This window comes from Papaver somniferum, unplaced genomic scaffold, assembly GCF_003573695.1.
Source record: "Papaver somniferum cultivar HN1 unplaced genomic scaffold, ASM357369v1 unplaced-scaffold_10, whole genome shotgun sequence".
In the NCBI taxonomy this organism is placed as follows: Eukaryota; Viridiplantae; Streptophyta; class Magnoliopsida; order Ranunculales; family Papaveraceae; genus Papaver; species Papaver somniferum.
This window is the reverse complement of record NW_020618825.1, coordinates 19,287,131-19,310,795: the sequence shown is the minus strand read 5'-3', so window position 1 is coordinate 19,310,795 and position 23,665 is coordinate 19,287,131. Positions and strand designations below refer to the sequence as shown.

General features: G+C 36.4%; 1 long non-coding RNA gene across 3 annotated transcripts; it reads left to right on the top strand.

Annotated features, from left to right (window-relative positions):
- The first annotated feature begins 4,625 nt into the window (after nucleotides 1-4,625).
- Nucleotides 4,626-6,069, top strand: LOC113326060. Of its 3 annotated transcripts, none has more exons than XR_003348269.1 (3): nucleotides 4,626-4,781; nucleotides 4,869-4,979; nucleotides 5,707-6,069. It is a non-coding gene; the product is annotated as an uncharacterized LOC113326060 (long non-coding RNA). The 3 variants fall into 3 exon arrangements; XR_003348270.1 differs by having other exon boundaries at nucleotides 5,537-6,069; XR_003348268.1 differs by lacking the exon at nucleotides 5,707-6,069 and adding an exon at nucleotides 5,112-5,500.
- Nucleotides 6,070-23,665: the final 17,596 nt, after the last annotated feature.

Here is a 23,665-nt window from a genome sequence, read left to right as displayed (position 1 = left end):
TTGGGTTTTCTTTATGATCATCGTTCTCATCATGATGAAACTATGATCATCATCTTTATCACAATTTATAAGTGAGAAGAGAAGGATGGGGAGATGATAATGGTTTTAGTTTTTTTTTTCATGATGAAATCATGATCATCATGATTTGTAAATGAGAGGAGAATGAGAAGGAGAAGATTATAGATTTAGGATTATTTTTTTAATGAATAATGAAATTTAGGTAAGAGTATTTTTGACTTTTTCATATATCTTGAATCCCCTTATCCATTTTTTTCCTACACATAGCATTTTAGCCCCCAAAAGCTCAGCCCCCTATGGCCCCAATAATAGGACTCTAATTATATGTCCCTAGTTTTAACACCCAACAAATACATCCTTATACAATAATAAATATATCCCTACTTTTTAATAACCTTATCCATTTAAAATTAGATTAATTCGCTCAACCATATTATATTTTTCTTTATTTTAAAATAGAACAAATTTATTCCTCTACCACTTCACCACCACCACCAAGATTCAACTACCATTCCACCACTACCGTTCAACGACCACCACCTACCAACCACCACCACCATTAATATTCCACCACCACTCAGTCACTACCACTATTACACCAACATCAGTATGCCACCACCAATAGTCTGCTGCCGCCACCACCACTGGTCCGCCGCCGCGACCACCACTAGTACACCACCGCTGTTGCCGCCCCCGCCACTGGTTCAGATATTTTTGTATCAACAACAGTGGTTGATCCTATTAAAAATAGAATCAACAATAGAAGTTGATCCAAGTTAGGGGATCAACAATGGTAGTTGATCCAAAAAAAAAGGATCAACATTAGAGGTTGATCCAATTTAGGGGATCAATATTGAAAGCTGATCCATGTAAATGGAGTGAACTTGGTGTGAGTCGAACACGCATCATCTGACATGGAATCAGTCATGCTACCATTGCACCACAAATTTAACATTTAAAGAAATTTACATGATTTAAACTACAAGCAAGATTTAAACTACAAGCATGATTATATTAATCCAAGGAAATGTTGTCAACAATAGGAGTTGAAAAGATCAACAACAGTAGTTGATCCCATAAATGGATCAACAACCGTAGTTGATCCCATAAAAATTGGGTCAACAACAACAATTGATCCCATATAAACAACAACAATTGATCATCACATGTAGCTTCATAAACATCAACAACAATCCAGACTTGGAATTCCAGATTCATGGAAGACAACATCAACAACTCCATTTCTACTTTGATACTGCACATTTCAGTCACTTCCACCACCCACACCTGCAATTTCTTTCTTTGCACTTTATTTCCTTGTAATACATTCTACAACACCATTAAATCGAGTCATTCATTACCAACACCAGTGCATATCCAACCAGGCTGATCTTCTTGTATTTATCATTCCAGCCTCACCACCACCACCAATCACACAGAATATCCACCACCACCAACACAAATACCAGTAGCACCACTATCTCCATCAACAATTTCAATATTATAACCTCACCGAATAACCTCAATCATTAACAATAAACACTTCAAACAGAAATCTTACATAAACTATCGAAGATTGGAAATTGATTTTTCGAAATCGATTGAATCAAAATCCAAGTTATAAATCATAAGATATATAAACTCGTTTTAACCAAATCGATTTCTTACCTATTTAATCTTCATGGAGATTGTTCAAGACTGGAATCATTAATCAACATGATCTTCAACAAAAATAATCGAAAACCATCAGAAGACGAACCCTGAAAATTGAAAATCTCGATCTCCTCGAATCTAATATGATACTGAAAACTGGAAAATAAAGGAAGAAGGAGATGAACAAGGATCTGTTTCTGAAGTGGTGACTCTGCTGGAATAGTGGTGGCGACGATGAAGATGGTAGTGGTGGCTATTTTTCGGGGAGGAGGAGGAGAGCGAGAAGATTAAAAAGAAGAAGAATGATTTTTGTTTGATTGAGAACAATTTTAGATTTGTTACATAGCGAGGGTAAAATAGGTGTTAATGATTAATTAGATTCCCTTTATAAAAGGGAAGGGCATATCTATTTATGGATGAGGATATTTGTGAAGTCCATGAGAAGGAAGGACAATTATGCCATTTCCACTTTCAGAAACTTCAATCGAGGTTTCCGGCCGAGTCAACAAAGATTCAACCAAAATTTCCGGTCAATTTCGTCTAGATACCGTCTCTGCAAAATAGATATTTCGTTATCTTAAATGTCGAAACCGGAATTTCTGGCGAGATCTCGTCCATCTCGGTCGATATTGACCACATTGGTTGAGACTAAAGTCCCCAGTTCATCAAAAAAGAAAATCGCTTGCAAATATGTATCTTGAATAGAAAACCTACACACCAAGATAAACTAGAGAAATTATGGTTGGTTAGGATTTACTAAGCCGTATCTAAACATGTACACAACTCTTGACAAGGTGATTATTTGACACAGAGCAACTCAGTTCTGACGCGGCTAACAGCATCGATATTATCTCAAATACAATGGAGATTTTAATGGAGGTGAGCTGCAATTTGGGTACCAATGCAAATGGTAAAACAAGGGAAGTTCAGCGCATCATCGCTGGTATTTTTCAAAATCATCGAGGGGAAATGAGTATTTCCAATGTATGCTGAAATCTTATCATGGAATGCTAGGGGCCTTAATGGCGGTGACAAGATAGAATGTCTCAAAGAACTAATTAGAGTGCACAAGCCAAATGTGGTTGTCATTCAAGAAACTAAGATGTGGAAGATTACAAATTGGCTTGTTAACCACTTATGGGGAGGAGAAAACAAAAAATGGTGCATGATTCCATCTTAAGGTCTCAACAAGGGGATGCTTACAATTTGGACTGTTGATACCCTTACTTGTGTTGATGAGGTGATATCTCCTAACACCATAAGCCAAAAATTGAGGAACGTTGATGATGGGTATTAGTGAACACTAACTAATGTGTACATCCTTGTGATGAATTATCAGGATGGCCCACTCCAGCTTGGTGCATAGCTGGTGATTATAATGCTACAAGAAGAAGACGGGAGAGGAATAGACCAGGAGGTTCTAAACTGGGACGAAAACTTTTTAATGAGTTCATGGCTAATCAATATATGATAGACTTACCATCCAATGGGGGACTCTATACTTGGTCAAATATGCAAGATGATCCAGTTCTTTGCAGATTGGATAGGGTCTTGATTTCCTCTGCATATGCAGGTACTACCCTAATGCGGCGCAAGTCATTTTATCCAGAAATGCCTCAGACTATTCCCCCATTCTCTTTATTACAAGCAACAACATAAGAAAGAAATCGCCTTTCAGAATTGAAAGTTACTGGCTGACAAACAAGACTTTCTTGAGCAACTTACATAATTGGTGGAATTCCATGTTGTATACTGGTTCACCTATCTTCATTTGGGCAAAGAAACTTCAAAATTTAAAGTTTTTTCTAAAAAGATGGAGCAAGGAGCAATATGGTCAAACTGTATCAATTAAGGAGGATCTGGTCAAAAAGATATATGAAATCAATAGGATAGAAGAGCAAATAAGGATAGAGGATGTTGATTCATTAACAGGGTGCAGCAGAAACCTTAATTAAAAAAATCAGAGCAGATGACCACAAAAGAGGTCTATCTAGAGACAAACTCAAATTTATGAAGGAGGGGGATTGTAATACAAGATATATGCACAAATTTCAAATGGTGAGAGGAAAAGAAACAACATTCACAAGCTTGTAATAGAAGGAGCTTGATGCGTGTCGTCAGTGCAATCAAATTAATAATCTTATTTTCACACAATTAACTGGTAATATAATGGAAGTAAGGATCGTTCCCACGAAGAACAGTGAGTTTTAGTTGTCAAAGTGTCACAAAGGAGGTTTTGTTTTAGATTTTGAACAAAGTAAATAAAAGCAATTGAAAATATTAAGTTGTAAGCAATAAAGAGATATGATCGAGGAATCCTTCTTCGTTAATAAACCGTCAATGAGTTACTATAGTTTCCTATTTGTCGTTAATCTTTGATTATCACCAACCGTGGAATAACATCTAGATCAATGTTATCCCCTAAATTCCTCATGTCACTGGATACGGAAGTTCTCGCCTACCAGATTCTATTCAACGAACCAACAAGTAGTAGATCACTCAAGGTGTAATCCAATCGAATGCTTTATCTTTTGTGAATTTATAGGTTGATCCTACTAGTTGGACTCTTAGATCAAGGTCCACTTTTTAGTGTTGTTTATACACACAATCGCTCCAAAGAATCCCTTTGCAAGGTTTCGTGTTCTCTGCTTGTGTACAAGTTATTCCACTAGTGGGAAATGGGGTTTTAATGACTCACATCCTCGACCCTCAATGTCGGTCAATTGACCGTGGACCGGTCAACACGGTCAAAGATTTAATAAAATTTCCGAGAGTGTTAGTGTTGGTCGTAGAATAAGATTTTTTATTCCCATTTTACTTTTTTCTCACCGACCCATTCTATGACTGATGAGCATGACTCTACTACGATGGGACCCACTTTCTATGCTAAAGGTTATATCGTGGGTTACTTAATTTTCCCCTCTAAAACCTTATATTTATTTCTCTCTCTCTTTCCATCGTCTCACTCTCTGAAGCTCTTTCACTGCCGAGCTTAAAGAAAAATAATTTTCTTTTTATCTCCCAAATCCTCCGCTGTCTAAACCAACAGATCTTCATGAACAACAATTCTCTTCTTCATCTCTCCAGACTCCAAATCTGCTATGTTCGATGTAAAACTATTTATTCCCCATTTTCACTCTTTGTTCTGTAGATTTTTTTGTTGTTAAGCTTTTGAATATCCTTTGATTTTGTTGTAGGGAGAAGACCAATTATCATCCTCAGTTGAATTCTCGAACAGTTGAAGCCGGATTTGGTTAAGTTTCACCTTCACCAACAATTGAAGGATCGACTGATTTCCCAGAAAGAAGGTCAAATTAATGGTTCATTTTATGATTATGTTTATCCCTTTACTTCTAATTTTGGTTTAAATGGTTTGATTTTAATTTAATTTTGGGAAAATTTAATGATTTACAGATTTACTTTTGTTTTGGTTTTTATAGGAAACCGCAAGTCTCATGAATCAAAGTAGTAAAGTATTTAAAGCCTTATCGTAAACGATTTTATCATTTTTCTTCTTTAAATCATCATTCTCGTTCGGATCTTGAGCATCAACTTCATCGGGTATAATGTATTGAAGCTTTTATTTATTTATTAAGATTTCAATTTCTTAATTTGGGCTAAGGGTTTTCAAATAATCTTTTATAACCGATTTAATGTTATTAGGATATATCTGTTTCTCTTGCTTGATTTGGGAATTTTTGATTTGTGGACCATGGAAAAAACACAACTTTACTGATTTTGTTGAAGAGATCTGAGACATGGGTTTTCAACTTTCCTCATCCTTTTCATTTAGGGATATTCTTGGATTGATAAAGGTTCTGTATTAAGTGGTTGTTACTGTTGTGTTGGTGTTTGTTGTTTATAGATTTTGGTGTATGCGTGGTCTGCCATGGTGGGTATGATATGGTTTTAGATCTGCCGGACTATCTTCATCCAAGCATGTACCTTTAAAAGATGTTAAAAAGCTTGATGTTGAGTTCCATGTATCCCTGTGGAACTTTGAGCTTTATTTACTTTGTTTGTGTGTATTTGTAGGAAGGAATGTCGATGGAAGGGAAATTATGGTTCTTGTGAAGTATGGTCCCAATGCTCAACGAATGTAAGCAAAAATTTCATATCTGAGTCTACTATGACCGAGTTCTCCGTTGTCGTATATAAGTAAGGTAGCTATAAATTTCCTCATACTTTAGAAGAACATATAGATAACTGCATTGTCTGTTATTTTGACTAGAGAGAGTCAGGAATGGTCTAGCAGTCGCAGCCATTGTCGAAGGTATTGCTGGTTGTAAACTGTTGGAAACAAAGCACTATAATCAAATTACACAAAGAAACCGCTGAGTCGCGTACTAGGTCGCTATCTTTAAGGTGTTTCGCGACTCTGCCTCTTGATTGTGCTAGCAGTCAGTTTTTTGTCGAAACCCTATGGGATAAAACAGCTTATCTCTTTCGATTTCTCTGCACTGAGAAATCGAATCAATAATAACTCTTTCAACAACACTTGCTCAGAAAAACTTGACGAAATAAAAATAACGTTCTATATCTTTTCTTCCAGAAACCAGTTTTTTTTTTTTTTATAATCAAAAAGAATCAATGGAATTAATGGGAAATTAATTTTCGATTAAATGCCAATTAAATTTCTTTGTAACAGCAAAAAAACGGCCGTATTAAAATTTCAACATTAACTGTAATTAATCATGATATAATTATCTTAATATGTTTTGAAAATTTAAGTTAAAAACAGCAAAAAAATTGTTTCTGGATCAGCAGACCTCCCAAGACCCCCAAGGCCCCGCTCCCGGACTAATGTAATATAATATATATTATAAATAGTATATACCCTAGTGAAATTGTGTGGGGTGGGAATTGAACCCATGCCTATAGTGTGGGAGCTCAAAACAATGCCACCATACTATCTCTCTAACTTTGGCATATTATTACAAAACTATGTTTTTAAATATATACCCCAACAATCCCCCACTTATATTTTAAAACATTGAGCAAGTGCTATACAGTTGTGCATAAGCAAAGGTGCCTTTCGACTTGAACCTCTACATAGTGTTGAACTTTCTAAGTATCAGGTAACTAGAGTGACTCTCGTCTTGAACTCTAACTAATAATAGATTATACAACACACACAACTATATCTTAGAGTAAAGTTCTTAATTTTGCACATTAGGGCCATGTGCTTATCCCTTTCTTAACGAACGATCTAGAGAAATGCCCAAGTTCTCATAGAAGGCGGCCACACCTTCACATTCGTATAGGTGAGTCTATCAAGGATACTCCTGTATATCCCACTGTTAACTTAAGAGCTATAGACATCATTAAGAGTTTAAACACTCAACCTGTTTCCCACTTCAGGATATCATGCTATGGGAATGCATGACTCTATCATATTATTTGTAACTTCGTCTAGTCCCTTTGAACCTATTTCTAGGTTGGGTATCCATTACAAATGACTCAACTTCTCACGGGCAAAAGTCCCATACTTTTAGAGATATTCCATACCTTTTCTCTTGCTAATCCTTTCGTCAAAGTATCAGCTATATTTCCTTCAGACCTTACATGATCTACTCTAACAACACCAGTTGTGAGAAATTCTCTAACTGTGTCGTGCTTTCGACGTATCTGTCGATTCTTACTGTTATTATAACAGTTCTCTACTACTCCGATAGCCGCGGTACTATCGCAGTGGATCAAAGTGGCTGGTATCGGTTTTTCCCATATTGGAATGTCTGATAACAGACTCTTCAGCCATCCTTCTTCTTCACTAGCTGCTGCTAGTGCCATCAATTCAGCCTCCATCGTAGATTGGGCTATAATTGTCTGTTTCTTTGATCTCCAAGATACAGCGCCCCCAGCAATAGTAAAAACATATCCACTGGTGGCCTTGGAATCATCTGAAAGAGTATTCCAATTAGCATCGCTAAATCCTTCAAGGACTGCGGGATGCCTCTTATAGTGTAATCCTAGGTTTGTGGTTCTTTTCAGATACCGCATAACCCTCTCAATAGCATCCCAGTGTTCCAAACTAGGATTACTGGTAAACCTGCACAGAACTCCCACTGCATATGCAATGTCTGGTCTTGTACAATCAGTTGCATAACGCAGACTTCCAATTATACTAGCATATTCAGATTGTCTAACACTTTCTCCAGTGTTCTTAAACAATTTCACATTAGGATCAAACGGAGTACAAGCAGGCTTACAATCAAAATATTCATACTTTCTCAGAATTTTTTCAATGTAGTGAGATTGATCCAAACAAATACCACTACTAGTTCTAGTTATTTTGATTCCCAAGATTACTAGCTTCACCCAAATCTTTCATGTCAAAATTCGAACTAAGCATACCTTTAGTTTCATTGACAACAGATAAATTGGAACCAAATATCAGCAAATCATCCACATACAAGCAAACAATCACACACATCATTCTCAAATTTATAATAGATGCATTTGTCACCCTCGTTTATTCTGAAGTTATGTGAAATCATTAAATTATCAAATTTCTCATGCCACTGTTTAGGAGCTTGTTTTAAACCATAAAGGGATTTTTCTAGCTTACATACTTTCTGTTCTTGTCCAGGAATTACAAAACCTTCAGGTTGTTCCATATAAATTTCCTCTTCTAGTTCACCATTCAAAAAGGCAGTTTTAACATCCATTTGGTGAATAACAAGATTATGAGCAGCGGCAACAGCAATCAAAACACGTATAGATGTTAATCTAGTAACAGGAGAATAAGTATCAAAGAAGTCTACGTTCTCTCGTTGCCTAAATCCTTTAGCAACCAGTCTAGCTTTGTGCTTCTCTATTGTTCCATCAGGTTTTAGTTTCCTTTTCAAAACCCATTTACAACCTATAGGCTTACAACCAGGAGGTAAATCTACTATACGCCAAGTTCCATTAGACATATGAGAATCCCATTCATTATCTACAGCTTCTTGCCAGAAACTAGACTCTGCAGAACTGAACGCCTCTTGTAAATTAGAAGGTTCTTCCTCTACGGCATAAAATTCAAAATCAGGATCTCTTGTGTCAGTCCTAGCTCTTTTACTTCTTCTAGGTTCAACTTCAGTGATCCTAGTTTCTGCACTTCTAGGTTCTTCTAATCTATGTTCAGAATCAGCACTAGGTAAAACACTAGATAAAGAACCCCCACTATTACCCCCACTATTTCTAGATTTAAAAGGAAATCTCTCTTCAAAGAAATCAACATCAATAGATTCAATAATAACCTTATTATTAATATCAAAGAACCTATAAGCTTTACTGTTTTGAGCATAACCAATAAAAACACATTCATAAGCTCTACTTTCTAACTTATGTCTTTTAGGATCAGGTTTTCTAACAAAAGCTAAGCAACCCCAAACTCTAAAATAAGAGACATTAGGTTTTCTATTTCTCCAAAGTTCATAAGGAGATATCATGGTTTTATTATTAGGAATGCGGTTCAAAACATGGCAAACAGTCAGCAAACATTCACCCCACCAATGAGAAGCAGCACCAGAGCTAAGCAAACAAGCAACAGTCAATTCAGTAAGAGTACGATTCTTTCTTTCAGCTTTCCCATTCATTTGAGGATTATATGGTGCAGTTCTTTCATGTATAATGCCATTAGTTTGATAAATTTCAGTAAAAGGAGAAGAATCATATTCAGTGCCTCTATCACTACGAAATCTCTTAATTTTCCTACCAAATTGATTTTCAATTTCAGCAATAAAAATCTTAAACTTTTCAATAGCTTCGTTCTTATGGCTCAACAAATAAACATAAGTATAATTAGAACAATCATCAATGAACGTCATGATATACCTCTTGCCATTTCTAGTTAGGATACCTTCATATTCACACAAATCAGAATGTATTAAGTCTAGTGGTTTCGATTCTCTTACAACAGATTTATGTGAAGTCTTGGTTATTTTTGCTTGACTACAGTATTCACATTTTTCAAAATCATTTTCAGAAAATTCAGGGAGGACACCTAACTTACTCATGTTATTTACTAACTTTTTACCCACATGACAAAGCCTTCCATGCCAAACATTAAAATTGCAAACCATATAAGCAGAAGAATCAATTTTATTCATAGCATCAACATTAAGCTTAAACATTCCATCAGTAGCATAACCCTTTCCTACAAAATTCTTATTCTTAGTTATAGTGTAAATATCAGACCCAATAGTTTGATACAACCCAGCCTTGTTGAGAAGATAGCCGGAAACAAGGTTCTTTCTCATTTCTGGAGTGTGAAGGACATCTTTCAGCATGAGTGTCTTCCCAGAAGTAAACTTCAACTCTACCGTACCAGAACCTTTCACCATAGTGCTGTGGGAGTCTCCCAATAACACTTTCTTGTCCTTGGTTTCAGCATAAGTCTTAAACATGGACCTATCAAAACAACAATGACGCGAAGCACCACTGTCTATCCACCACCCATCAGATCCACCAACCATGTAGAACTCTGGATCAGAGACCATGGCAATTATAACGTCACCCACAGCATTAGCTTGTGCGTTATTCTTTTCCTTGTTAAATCTGCAATTCCTAGCCATGTGGTTTGGTTTATTACAGATATAACAAAGAAATTCAGAATTGGAATTCTGTCCATTTTTCGATGGGTGTTGGTTCTTGTTTTGATTAGGCCTTCCTCCTTTCTTCTGGTTCGGGTTAGGTTTCATATCCCTTTTCTTAGGTTTTAAATTCGGATGAGTCTTATTGTTAGAAACAATGAGAATCTCTTCCTTCTTATCTTGTTTCCGAGCTTCTTCCTCAACCCTGAGCTTAACAATCAAACTTTCAAGAGAAAATTCTTTAGTCTTGTGACGCAAAGTATTACGAAAATCTTTCCAGCTAGGTGGTAACTTGTCAATCATTACAGAAACTTGAAATTGTTCATCAGTTTTCATACCTTCGGCCACAATTTCGTGGTAAATTTTTTGAAGTTCATGAGCCTGTGCAACAACTGATCTATCATCCACCATTTGGTATCTCACATACCGGCTCACAGCATATTTCTTTGAACCCGCTTCCTCGGTGTCATATTTTTTCTGTAATGCATCCCATACATCTTTAGCAGTTTCAAAAGTTGAATAATACTCATATAAATCGTCAGATAATGCATTAAGAATGTAGTTTTTGCAATCAAAGTCATTATCGATCCATTTGTCGATGGCCTTTTGTTTTTCCTCGGGAGTTTGAGAAACAACTTCTTCAACACCACCGGTAGGAGGTGGATCTGTAGCAGCACCACCGCCAGCAGCAACAGCAGCAGTCTTATCAGCAGCAGGTTCCAGGGTTCCAGGATGAACACTCGACACAATCATATGCAGCTTCATCAGTTTGAGATAAAAGAACATCTTCAGCTTCCATCTTCTGAAATGCAACCCTTCAAATTTGAAAGGCTTGTTGGTATCATCAACGCGCTTCTTTTCATTCTCCATAGCAGAAACGTACACCTTAAAATTGTTGGAAACAAAGCACTATAATCAAATTACACAAAGAAACCGCTGAGTCGCGTACTAGGTCGCTATCTTTAAGGTGTTTCGCGACTCTGCCTCTTGATTGTGCTAGCAGTCAGTTTTTTGTCGAAACCCTATGGGATAAAACAGCTTATCTCTTTCGATTTCTCTGCACTGAGAAATCGAATCAATAATAACTCTTTCAACAACACTTGCTCAGAAAAACTTGACGAAATAAAAATAACGTTCTATATCTTTTCTTCCAGAAACCAGTTTTTTTTTTTTAATCAAAAAGAATCAATGGAATTAATGGAAAATTAATTTTCGATTAAATGCCAATTAAATTTCTTTGTAACAGCAAAAAAACGGCCGTATTAAAATTTCAACATTAACTGTAATTAATCATGATATAATTATCTTAATACGTTTTGAAAATTTAAGTTAAAAACAGCAAAAAAATTGTTTCTGGATCAGCAGACCTCCCAAGACCCCCAAGGCCCCGCTCCCGGACTAATGTAATTAATATATATAAATAGTATATACCCTAGTGAAATTGTGTGGGGTGGGAATTGAACCCATGCCTATAGTGTGGGAGCTCAAAACAATGCCACCATACTATCTCTCTAACTTTGGCATATTATTACAAAACTATGTTTTTAAATTATACCCCAACAATCCCCCACTTATATTTTAAAACATTGAGCAAGTGCTATACAGTTGTGCATAAGCAAAGGTGCCTTTCGACTTGAACCTCTACATAGTGTTGAACTTTCTAAGTATCAGGTAACTAGAGTGACTCTCGTCTTGAACTCTAACTAATAATAGATTATACAACACACACAACTATATCTTAGAGTAAAGTTCTTAATTTTGCACATTAGGGCCATGTGCTTATCCCTTTCTTAACGAACGATCTAGAGAAATGCCCAAGTTCTCATAGAAGGCGGCCACACCTTCACATTCGTATAGGTGAGTCTATCAAGGATACTCCTGTATATCCCACTCTTAACTTAAGAGCTATAGACATCATTAAGAGTTTAAACACTCAACCTGTTTCCCACTTCAGGATATCATGCTATGGGAATGCATGACTCTATCATATTATTTGTAACTTCGTCTAGTCCCTTTGAACCTATTTCTAGGTTGGGTATCCATTACAAATGACTCAACTTCTCACGGGCAAAAGTCCCATACTTTTAGAGATATTCCATACCTTTTCTCTTGCTAATCCTTTCGTCAAAGTATCAGCTATATTTCCTTCAGACCTTACATGATCTACTCTAACAACACCAGTTGTGAGAAATTCTCTAACTGTGTCGTGCTTTCGACGTATCTGTCGATTCTTACTGTTATTATAACAGTTCTCTACTACTCCGATAGCCGCGGTACTATCGCAGTGGATCAAAGTGGCTGGTATCGGTTTTTCCCATACTGGAATGTCTGATAACAGACTCTTCAGCCATCCTGCTTCTTCACTAGCTGCTGCTAGTGCCATCAATTCAGCCTCCATCGTAGATTGGGCTATAATTGTCTGTTTCTTTGATCTCCAAGATACAGCGCCCCCAGCAATAGTAAAAACATATCCACTGGTGGCCTTGGAATCATCTGAAAGAGTATTCCAATTAGCATCGCTAAATCCTTCAAGGACTGCGGGATGCCTCTTATAGTGTAATCCTAGGTTTGTGGTTCTTTTCAGATACCGCATAACCCTCTCAATAGCATCCCAGTGTTCCAAACTAGGATTACTGGTAAACCTGCACAGAACTCCCACTGCATATGCAATGTCTGGTCTTGTACAATCAGTTGCATAACGCAGACTTCCAATTATACTAGCATATTCAGATTGTCTAACACTTTCTCCAGTGTTCTTAAACAATTTCACATTAGGATCAAACGGAGTACAAGCAGGCTTACAATCAAAATATTCATACTTTCTCAGAATTTTTTCAATGTAGTGAGATTGATCCAAACAAATACCACTACTAGTTCTAGTTATTTTGATTCCCAAGATTACACTAGCTTCACCCAAATCTTTCATGTCAAAATTCGAACTAAGCATACCTTTAGTTTCATTGACAACAGATAAATTGGAACCAAATATCAGCAAATCATCCACATACAAGCAAACAATCACACACACATCATTCTCAAATTTATAATAGATGCATTTGTCACCCTCGTTTATTCTGAAGTTATGTGAAATCATTAAATTATCAAATTTCTCATGCCACTGTTTAGGAGCTTGTTTTAAACCATAAAGGGATTTTTCTAGCTTACATACTTTCTGTTCTTGTCCAGGAATTACAAAACCTTCAGGTTGTTCCATATAAATTTCCTCTTCTAGTTCACCATTCAAAAAGGCAGTTTTAACATCCATTTGGTGAATAACAAGATTATGAGCAGCGGCAACAGCAATCAAAACACGTATAGATGTTAATCTAGTAACAGGAGAATAAGTATCAAAGAAGTCTACGTTCTCTCGTTGCCTAAATCCTTTAGCAACCAGTCTAGCTTTGTGCTTCTCTATTGTTCCATCAGGTTTTAGTTTCCTTTTCAAAACCCATTTACAACCTATAGGCTTACAACCAGGAGGTAAATCTACTATACGCCAAGTTCCATTAGACATATGAGAATCCCATTCATTATCTACAGCTTCTTGCCAGAAACTAGACTCTGCAGAACTGAGAATCGAATCAATTTCTCTGCACTGAGAAATCGAATCAATAATAACTCTTTCAACAACACTTGCTCAGAAAAACTTGACGAAATAAAAATAACGTTCTATATCTTTTCTTCCAGAAACCAGTTTTTTTTTTTTATAATCAAAAGAATCAATGGAATTAATGGAAAATTAATTTTCGATTAAATGCCAATTAAATTTCTTTGTAACAGCAAAAAAACGGCCGTATTAAAATTTCAACATTAACTGTAATTAATCATGATATAATTATCTTAATACGTTTTGAAATTTAAGTTAAAACAGCAAAAAAAAATTTCTGGATCAGCAGACCTCCCAAGACCCCCAAGGCCCCTCCCGGACTAATGTAATATAATATATAGTATAAATAGTATATACCCTAGTGAAATTGTGTGGGGTGGGAATTGAACCCATGCCTATAGTGTGGGAGCTCAAACAATGCCACCATACTATCTCTCTAACTTTGGCATATTATTACAAAACTATGTTTTTAAATATATACCCCAACAATCCCCCACTTATATTTTAAAACATTGAGCAAGTGCTATACAGTTGTGCATAAGCAAAGGTGCCTTTCGACTTGAACCTCTACATAGTGTTGAACTTTCTAAGTATCAGGTAACTAGAGTGACTCTCGTCTTGAACTCTAACTAATAATAGATTATACAACACACACAACTATATCTTAGAGTAAAGTTATTAATTTTGCACATTAGGGCCATGTGCTTATCCCTTTCTTAACGAACGATCTAGAGAAATGCCCAAGTTCTCATAGAAGGCGGCCACACCTTCACATTTGTATAGGTCAGTCTATCAAGGATACTCCTGTATATCCCACTCTTAACTTAAGATCTATAGACATCATTAAGAGTTTAAACACTCAACCTGTTTCCCACTTCAGGATATCATGCTATGGGAATGCATGACTCTATCATATTATTTGTAACTTCGTCTAGTCCCTTTGAACCTATTTCTAGGTTGGGTATCCATTACAAATGACTCAACTTCTCACGGGCAAAAGTCCCATACTTTTAGAGATATTCCATACCTTTTCTCTTGCTAATCCTTTCGTCAAAGTATCAGCTATATTTCCTTCAGACCTTACATGATCTACTCTAACAACACCAGTTGTGAGAAATTCTCTAACTGTGTCGTGCTTTCGACGTATCTGTCGATTCTTACTGTTATTATAACAGTTCTCTACTACTACTCTCGAGCCGCGGTACTATCGCAGTGGATCAAAGTGGCTGGTATCGGTTTTTCCCATACTGGAATGTCTGATAACAGACTCTTCAGCCATCCTGCTTCTTCACTAGCTGCTGCTAGTGCCATCAATTCAGCCTCCATCGTAGATTGGGCTATAATTGTCTGTTTCTTTGATCTCCAAGATACAGCGCCCCCAGCAATAGTAAAAACATATCCACTGGTGGCCTTGGAATCATCTGAAAGAGTATTCCAATTAGCATCGCTAAATCCTTCAAGGACTGCGGGATGCCTCTTATAGTGTAATCCTAGGTTTGTGGTTCTTTTCAGATACCGCATAACCCTCTCAATAGCATCCCAGTGTTCCAAACTAGGATTACTGGTAAACCTGCACAGATTCCCACTGCATATGCAATGTCTGGTCTTGTACAATCAGTTGCATAACGCAGACTTCCAATTATACTAGCATATTCAGATTGTCTAACACTTTCTCCAGTGTTCTTAAACAATTTCACATTAGGATCAAACGGAGTACAAGCAGGCTTACAATCAAAATATTCATACTTTCTCAGAATTTTTTCAATGTAGTGAGATTGATCCAAACAAATACCACTACTAGTTCTAGTTATTTTGATTCCCAAGATTACACTAGCTTCACCCAAATCTTTCATGTCAAAATTCGAACTAAGCATACCTTTAGTTTCATTGACAACAGATAAATTGGAACCAAATATCAGCAAATCATCCACATACAAGCAAACAATCACACACACATCATTCTCAAATTTATAATAGATGCATTTGTCACCCTCGTTTATTCTGAAGTTATGTGAAATCATTAAATTATCAAATTTCTCATGCCACTGTTTAGGAGCTTGTTTTAAACCATAAAGGGATTTTTCTAGCTTACATACTTTCTGTTCTTGTCCAGGAATTACAAAACCTTCAGGTTGTTCCATATAAATTTCCTCTTCTAGTTCACCATTCAAAAAGGCAGTTTTAACATCCATTTGGTGAATAACAAGATTATGAGCAGCGGCAACAGCAATCAAAACACGTATAGATGTTAATCTAGTAACAGGAGAATAAGTATCAAAGAAGTCTACGTTCTCTCGTTGCCTAAATCCTTTAGCAACCAGTCTAGCTTTGTGCTTTTCTATCAACCCTGATAAAATGATATCAACATTTAATATGACTGGTATCCCTTTTATGAATCTTGAAATGAGCAGAGAATGAGACGAGAATAACTTGATAATAGAATGAAAGGGATAAAGACTATAATTACTGAAGCGAAAGAGGGAGAGAAAGGAGCGCTGCATTCAAAGTTCATGCAGCAAGGGAGATAGCAAATCATAGATGGCTACTGTTGGAAACAAAGCACTATAATCAAATTACACAAAGAAACCGCTGAGTCGCGTACTAGGTCGCTATCTTTAAGGTGTTTCGCGACTCTGCCTCTTGATTGTGCTAGCAGTCAGTTTTTTGTCGAAACCCTATGGGATAAAACAGCTTATCTCTTTCGATTTCTCTGCACTGAGAAATCGAATCAATAATAACTCTTTCAACAACACTTGCTCAGAAAAACTTGACGAAATAAAAATAACGTTCTATATCTTTTTCTTCCAGAAACCAGTTTTTTTTTTTTTTTTTATAATCAAAAAGAATCAATGGAATTAATGGAAAATTAATTTTCGATTAAATGCCAATTAAATTTCTTTGTAACAGCAAAAAAAACGGCCGTATTAAAATTTCAACATTAACTGTAATTAATCATGATATAATTATCTTAATACGTTTTGAAAATTTAAGTTAAAAACAGCAAAAAAATTGTTTCTGGATCAGCAGACCTCCAAGGCCCCAAGGCCCCGCTCCCGGACTAATGTAATATAATATATAGTATAAATAGTATATACCCTAGTGAAATTATGTGGGGTGGGAATTGAACCCATGCCTATAGTGTGGGAGCTCAAAACAATGCCACCATACTATCTCTCTAACTTTGGCATATTATTACAAAACTATGTTTTTAAATATATACCCCAACAATCCCCCACTTATATTTTAAAACATTGAGCAAGTGCTATACAGTTGTGCATAAGCAAAGGTGCCTTTCGACTTGAACCTCTACATAGTGTTGAACTTTCTAAGTATCAGGTAACTAGAGTGACTCTCGTCTTGAACTCTAACTAATAATAGATTATACAACACACACAACTATATCTTAGAGTAAAGTTCTTAATTTTGCACATTAGGGCCATGTGCTTATCCCTTTCTTAACGAACGATCTAGAGAAATGCCCAAGTTCTCATAGAAGGCGGCCACACCTTCACATTTGTATAGGTGAGTCTATCAAGGATACTCCTGTATATCCCACTCTTAACTTAAGAGCTATAGACATCATTAAGAGTTTAAACACTCAACCTGTTTCCCACTTCAGGATATCATGCTATGGGAATGCATGACTCTATCATATTATTTGTAACTTCGTCTAGTCCCTTTGAACCTATTTCTAGGTTGGGTATCCATTACAAATGACTCAACTTCTCACGGGAAAAAGTCCCATACTTTTAGAGATATTCCATACCTTTTCTCTTGCTAATCCTTTCGTCAAAGTATCAGCTATATTTCCTTTAGACCTTACATGATCTACTCTAACAACACCAGTTGTGAGAAATTCTCTAACTGTGTCGTGCTTTCAGCTATATTTCCTTCAGCTATATTTCCTTCGATTCTTACTGTTATTATAACAGTTCTCTACTACTCCGATAGCCGCGGTACTATCGCAGTGGATCAAAGTGGCTGGTATCGGTTTTTCCCATACTGGAATGTCTGATAACAGACTCTTCAGCCATCCTGCTTCTTCACTAGCTGCTGCTAGTGCCATCAATTCAGCCTCCATCGTAGATTGGGCTATAATTGTCTGTTTCTTTGATCTCCAAGATACAGCGCCCCCAGCAATAGTAAAAACATATCCACTGGTGGCCTTGGAATCATCTGAAAGAGTATTCCAATTAGCATCGCTAAATCCTTCAAGGACTGCGGGATGCCTCTTATAGTGTAATCCTAGGTTTGTGGTTCTTTTCAGATACCGCATAACCCTCTCAATAGCATCCCAGTGTTCCAAACTAGGATTACTGGTAAACCTGCACAGAACTCCCACTGCATATGCAATGTCTGGTCTTGTACAATCAGTTGCATAACGCAGACTTCCAATTATACTAGCATATTCAGATTGTCTAACACTTTCTCCAGTGTTCTTAAACAATTTCACATTAGGATCAAACGGAGTACAAACAGGCTTACAATCAAAATATTCATACTTTCTCAGAATTTTTTCAATGTAGTGAGATTGATCCAAACAAATACCACTACTAGTTCTAGTTATTTTGATTCCCAAGATTATACTAGCTTCACCCAAATCTTTCATGTCAAAATTCGAACTAAGCATACCTTTAGTTTCATTGACAACAGATAAATTGGAACCAAATATCAGCAAATCATCCACATACAAGCAAACAATCACACACATATCATTCTCAAATTTATAATAGATGCATTTGTCACCCTCGTTTATTCTGAAGTTATGTGAAATCATTAAATTATCAAATTTCTCATGCCACTGTTTAGGAGCTTGTTTTAAACCATAAAGGGATTTTTCTAGCTTACATACTTTCTGTTCTTGTCCAGGAATTACAAAACCTTCAGGTTGTTCCATATAAATTTCCTCTTCTAGTTCACCATTCAAAAAGGCAGTTTTAACATCCATTTGGTGAATAACAAGATTATGAGCAGCGGCAACATCAATCAAAACATGTATAGATGTTAATCTAGTAACAGGAGAATAAGTATCAAAGAAGTCTACGTTCTCTCGTTGCCTAAATCCTTTAGCAACCAGTCTAGCTTTGTGCTTCTCTATTGTTCCATCAGGTTTTAGTTTCCTTTTCAAAACCCATTTACAACCTATAGGCTTACAACCAGGAGGTAAATCTACTATACGCCAAGTTCCATTAGACATATGAGAATCCCATTCATTATCTACAGCTTCTTGCCAGAAACTAGACTCTGCAGAACTGAGAAATCGAATCAATTTCTCTGCACTGAGAAATCGAATCAATAATAACTCTTTCAACAACACTTGCTCAGAAAAACTTGACGAAATAAAAATAACGTTCTATATCTTTTCTTCCAGAAACCAGTTTTTTTTTTTATAATCAAAAAGAATCAATGGAATTAATGGAAAATTAATTTTCGATTAAATGCCAATTAAATTTATTTGTAACAGCAAAAAAACGGCCGTATTAAAATTTCAACATTAACTGTAATTAATCATGATATAATTATCTTAATACGTTTTGAAAATTTAAGTTAAAAACAGCAAAAAAAATTGTTTCTGGATCAGCAGACCTCCCAAGACCCCCAAGGCCCCGCTCCCGGACTAATGTAATATAATATATAGTATAAATAGTATATACCCTAGTGAAATTGTGTGGGGTGGGAATTGAACCCATGCCTATAGTGTGGGAGCTCAAAACAATGCCACCATACTATCTCTCTAACTTTGGCATATTATTACAAAACTATGTTTTTAAATATATACCCCAACAATCCCCCACTTATATTTTAAAACATTGAGCAAGTGCTATACAGTTGTGCATAAGCAAAGGTGCCTTTCGACTTGAACCTCTACATAGTGTTGAACTTTCTAAGTATCAGGTAACTAGAGTGACTCTCGTCTTGAACTCTAACTAATAATAGATTATACAACACACACAACTATATCTTAGAGTAAAGTTCTTAATTTTGCACATTAGGGCCATGTGCTTATCCCTTTCTTAACGAACGATCTAGAGAAATGCCCAAGTTCTCATAGAAGGCGGCCACACCTTCACATTTGTATAGGTGAGTCTGTCAAGGATACTCCTGTATATCCCACTCTTAACTTAAGAGCTATAGACATCATTAAGAGTTTAAACACTCAACCTGTTTCCCACTTCAGGATATCATGCTATGGGAATGCATGACTCTATCATATTATTTGTAACTTCGTCTAGTCCCTTTGAACCTATTTCTAGGTTGGGTATCCATTACAAATGACTCAACTTCTCACGGGCAAAAGTCCCATACTTTTAGAGATATTCCATACCTTTTCTCTTGCTAATCCTTTCGTCAAAGTATCAGCTATATTTCCTTCAGACCTTACATGATCTACTCTAACAACACCAGTTGTGAGAAATTCTCTAACTGTGTCGTGCTTTCGACGTATCTGTCGATTCTTACTGTTATTATAACAGTTCTCTACTACTCCGATAGCCGCGGTACTATCGCAGTGGATCAAAGTGGCTGGTATCGGTTTTTCCCATACTGGAATGTCTGATAACAGACTCTTCAGCCATCCTGCTTCTTCACTAGCTGCTGCTAGTGCCATCAATTCAGCCTCCATCGTAGATTGGGCTATAATTGTCTGTTTCTTTGATCTCCAAGATACAGCGCCCCCAGCAATAGTAAAAACATATCCACTGGTGGCCTTGGAATCATCTGAAAGAGTATTCCAATTAGCATCGCTAAATCCTTCAAGGACTGCGTGATGCCTCTTATAGTGTAATCCTAGGTTTGTGGTTCTTTTCAGATACCGCATAACCCTCTCAATAGCATCCCAGTGTTCCAAACTAGGATTACTGGTAAACCTGCACAGAACTCCCACTGCATATGCAATGTCTGGTCTTGTACAATCAGTTGCATAACGCAGACTTCCAATTATACTAGCATATTCAGATTGTCTAACACTTTCTCCAGTGTTCTTAAACAATTTCACATTAGGATCAAACGGAGTACAAGCAGGCTTACAATCAAAATATTCATACTTTCTCAGAATTTTTTCAATGTAGTGAGATTGATCCAAACAAATACCACTACTAGTTCTAGTTATTTTGATTCCCAAGATTACACTAGCTTCACCCAAATCTTTCATGTCAAAATTCGAACTAAGCATACCTTTAGTTTCATTGACAACAGATAAATTGGAACCAAATATCAGCAAATCATCCACATACAAGCAAACAATCACACACATATCATTCTCAAATTTATAATAGATGCATTTGTCACCCTCGTTTATTCTGAAGTTATGTGAAATCATTAAATTATCAAATTTCTCATGCCACTGTTTAGGAGCTTGTTTTAAACCATAAAGGGATTTTTCTAGCTTACATACTTTCTGTTCTTGTCCAGGAATTACAAAACCTTCAGGTTGTTCCATATAAATTTCCTCTTCTAGTTCACCATTCAAAAAGGCAGTTTTAACATCCATTTGGTGAATAACAAGATTATGAGCAGCGGCAACAGCAATCAAAACACGTATAGATGTTAATCTAGTAACAGGAGAATAAGTATCAAAGAAGTCTATGTTCTCTCGTTGCCTAAATCCTTTAGCAACCAGTCTAGCTTTGTGCTTCTCTATTGTTCCATCAGGTTTTAGTTTCCTTTTCAAAACCCATTTACAACCTATAGGATTACAACCAGGAGGTAAATCTACTATACGCCAAGTTCCATTAGACATATGAGAATCCCATTCATTATCTACAGCTTCTTGCCAGAAACTAGACTCTGCAGAACTGAGAAATCGAATCAATTTCTCTGCACTGAGAAATCGAATCAATAATAACTCTTTCAACAACACTTGCTCAGAAAAACTTGACGAAATAAAAATAACGTTCTATATCTTTTCTTCCAGAAACCAGTTTTTTTTTTTATAATCAAAAAGAATCAATGGAATTAATGGAAAATTAATTTTCGATTAAATGCCAATTAAATTTCTTTGTAACAGCAAAAAAACGGCCGTATTAAAATTTCAACATTAACTGTAATTAATCATGATATAATTATCTTAATACGTTTTGAAAATTTAAGTTAAAAACAGCAAAAAAATTGTTTCTGGATCAGCAGACCTCCCAAGACCCCCAAGGCCCCGCTCCCGGACTAATATAATATAATATATAGTATTAATAGTATATACCCTAGTGAAATTGTGTGGGGTGGGAATTGAACCCATGCCTATAGTGTGGGAGCTCAAAACAATGCCACCATACTATCTCTCTAACTTTGGCATATTATTACAAAACTATGTTTTTAAATATATACCCCAACAATCCCCCACTTATATTTTAAAACATTGAGCAAGTGCTATATAGTTGTGCATAAGCAAATGTGCCTTTCGACTTGAACCTCTACATAGTGTTGAACTTTCTAAGTATCAGGTAACTAGAGTGACTCTCGTCTTGAACTCTAACTAATAATAGATTATACAACACACACAACTATATCTTAGAGTAAAGTTCTTAATTTTGCACATTAGGGCCATGTGCTTATCCCTTTCTTAACGAACGATCTAGAGAAATGCCCAAGTTCTCATAGAAGGCGGCCACACCTTCACATTCGTATAGGTGAGTCTATCAAGGATACTCCTGTATATCCCACTCTTAACTTAAGAGCTATAGACATCATTAAGAGTTTAAACACTCAACCTGTTTCCCACTTCAGGATATCATGCTATGGGAATGCATGACTCTATCATATTATTTGTAACTTCGTCTAGTCCCTTTGAACCTATTTCTAGGTTGCGTATCCATTACAAATGACTCAACTTCTCACGGGAAAAAGTCCCATACTTTTAGAGATATTCCATACCTTTTCTCTTGCTAATCCTTTCGTCAAAGTATCAGATATATTTCCTTCAGACCTTACATGATCTACTCTAACAACACCAGTTGTGAGAAATTCTCTAACTGTGTCGTGCTTTCGACGTATCTGTCGATTCTTACTGTTATTATAACAGTTCTCTACTACTCCGATAGCCTCGGTACTATCGCAGTGGATCAAAGTGGCTGGTATCGGTTTTTCCCATACTGGAATGTCTGATAACAGACTCTTCAGCCATCCTGCTTCTTCACTAGCTGCTGCTAGTGCCATCAATTCAGCCTCCATCGTAGATTGGGCTATAATTGTCTGTTTCTTTGATCTCCAAGATACATCGCCCCCAGCAATAGTAAAAACATATCCACTGGTGGCCTTGGAATCATCTGAAAGAGTATTCCAATTAGCATCGCTAAATCCTTCAAGGACTGCGGGATGCCTCTTATAGTGTAATCCTAGGTTTGTGGTTCTTTTCAGATACCGCATAACCCCCTCAATAGCATCCCAGTGTTCCAAACTAGGATTACTGGTAAACCTGCACAGAACTCCCACTGCATATGCAATGTCTGGTCTTGTACAATCAGTTGCATAACGCAGACTTCCAATTATACTAGCATATTCAGATTGTCTAACACTTTCTCCAGTGTTCTTAAACAATTTCACATTAGGATCAAACGGAGTACAAGCAGGCTTACAATCAAAATATTCAGGTTGTTCCATATAAATTTCCTCTTCTAGTTCACCATTCAAAAAGGCAGTTTTAACATCCATTTGGTGAATAACAAGATTATGAGCAGCGGCAACAGCAATCAAAACACGTATAGATGTTAATCTAGTAACAGGAGAATAAGTATCAAAGAAGTCTACGTTCTCTCGTTGCCTAAATCCTTTAGCAACCAGTCTAGCTTTGTGCTTCTCTATCAACCCTGATAAAATGATA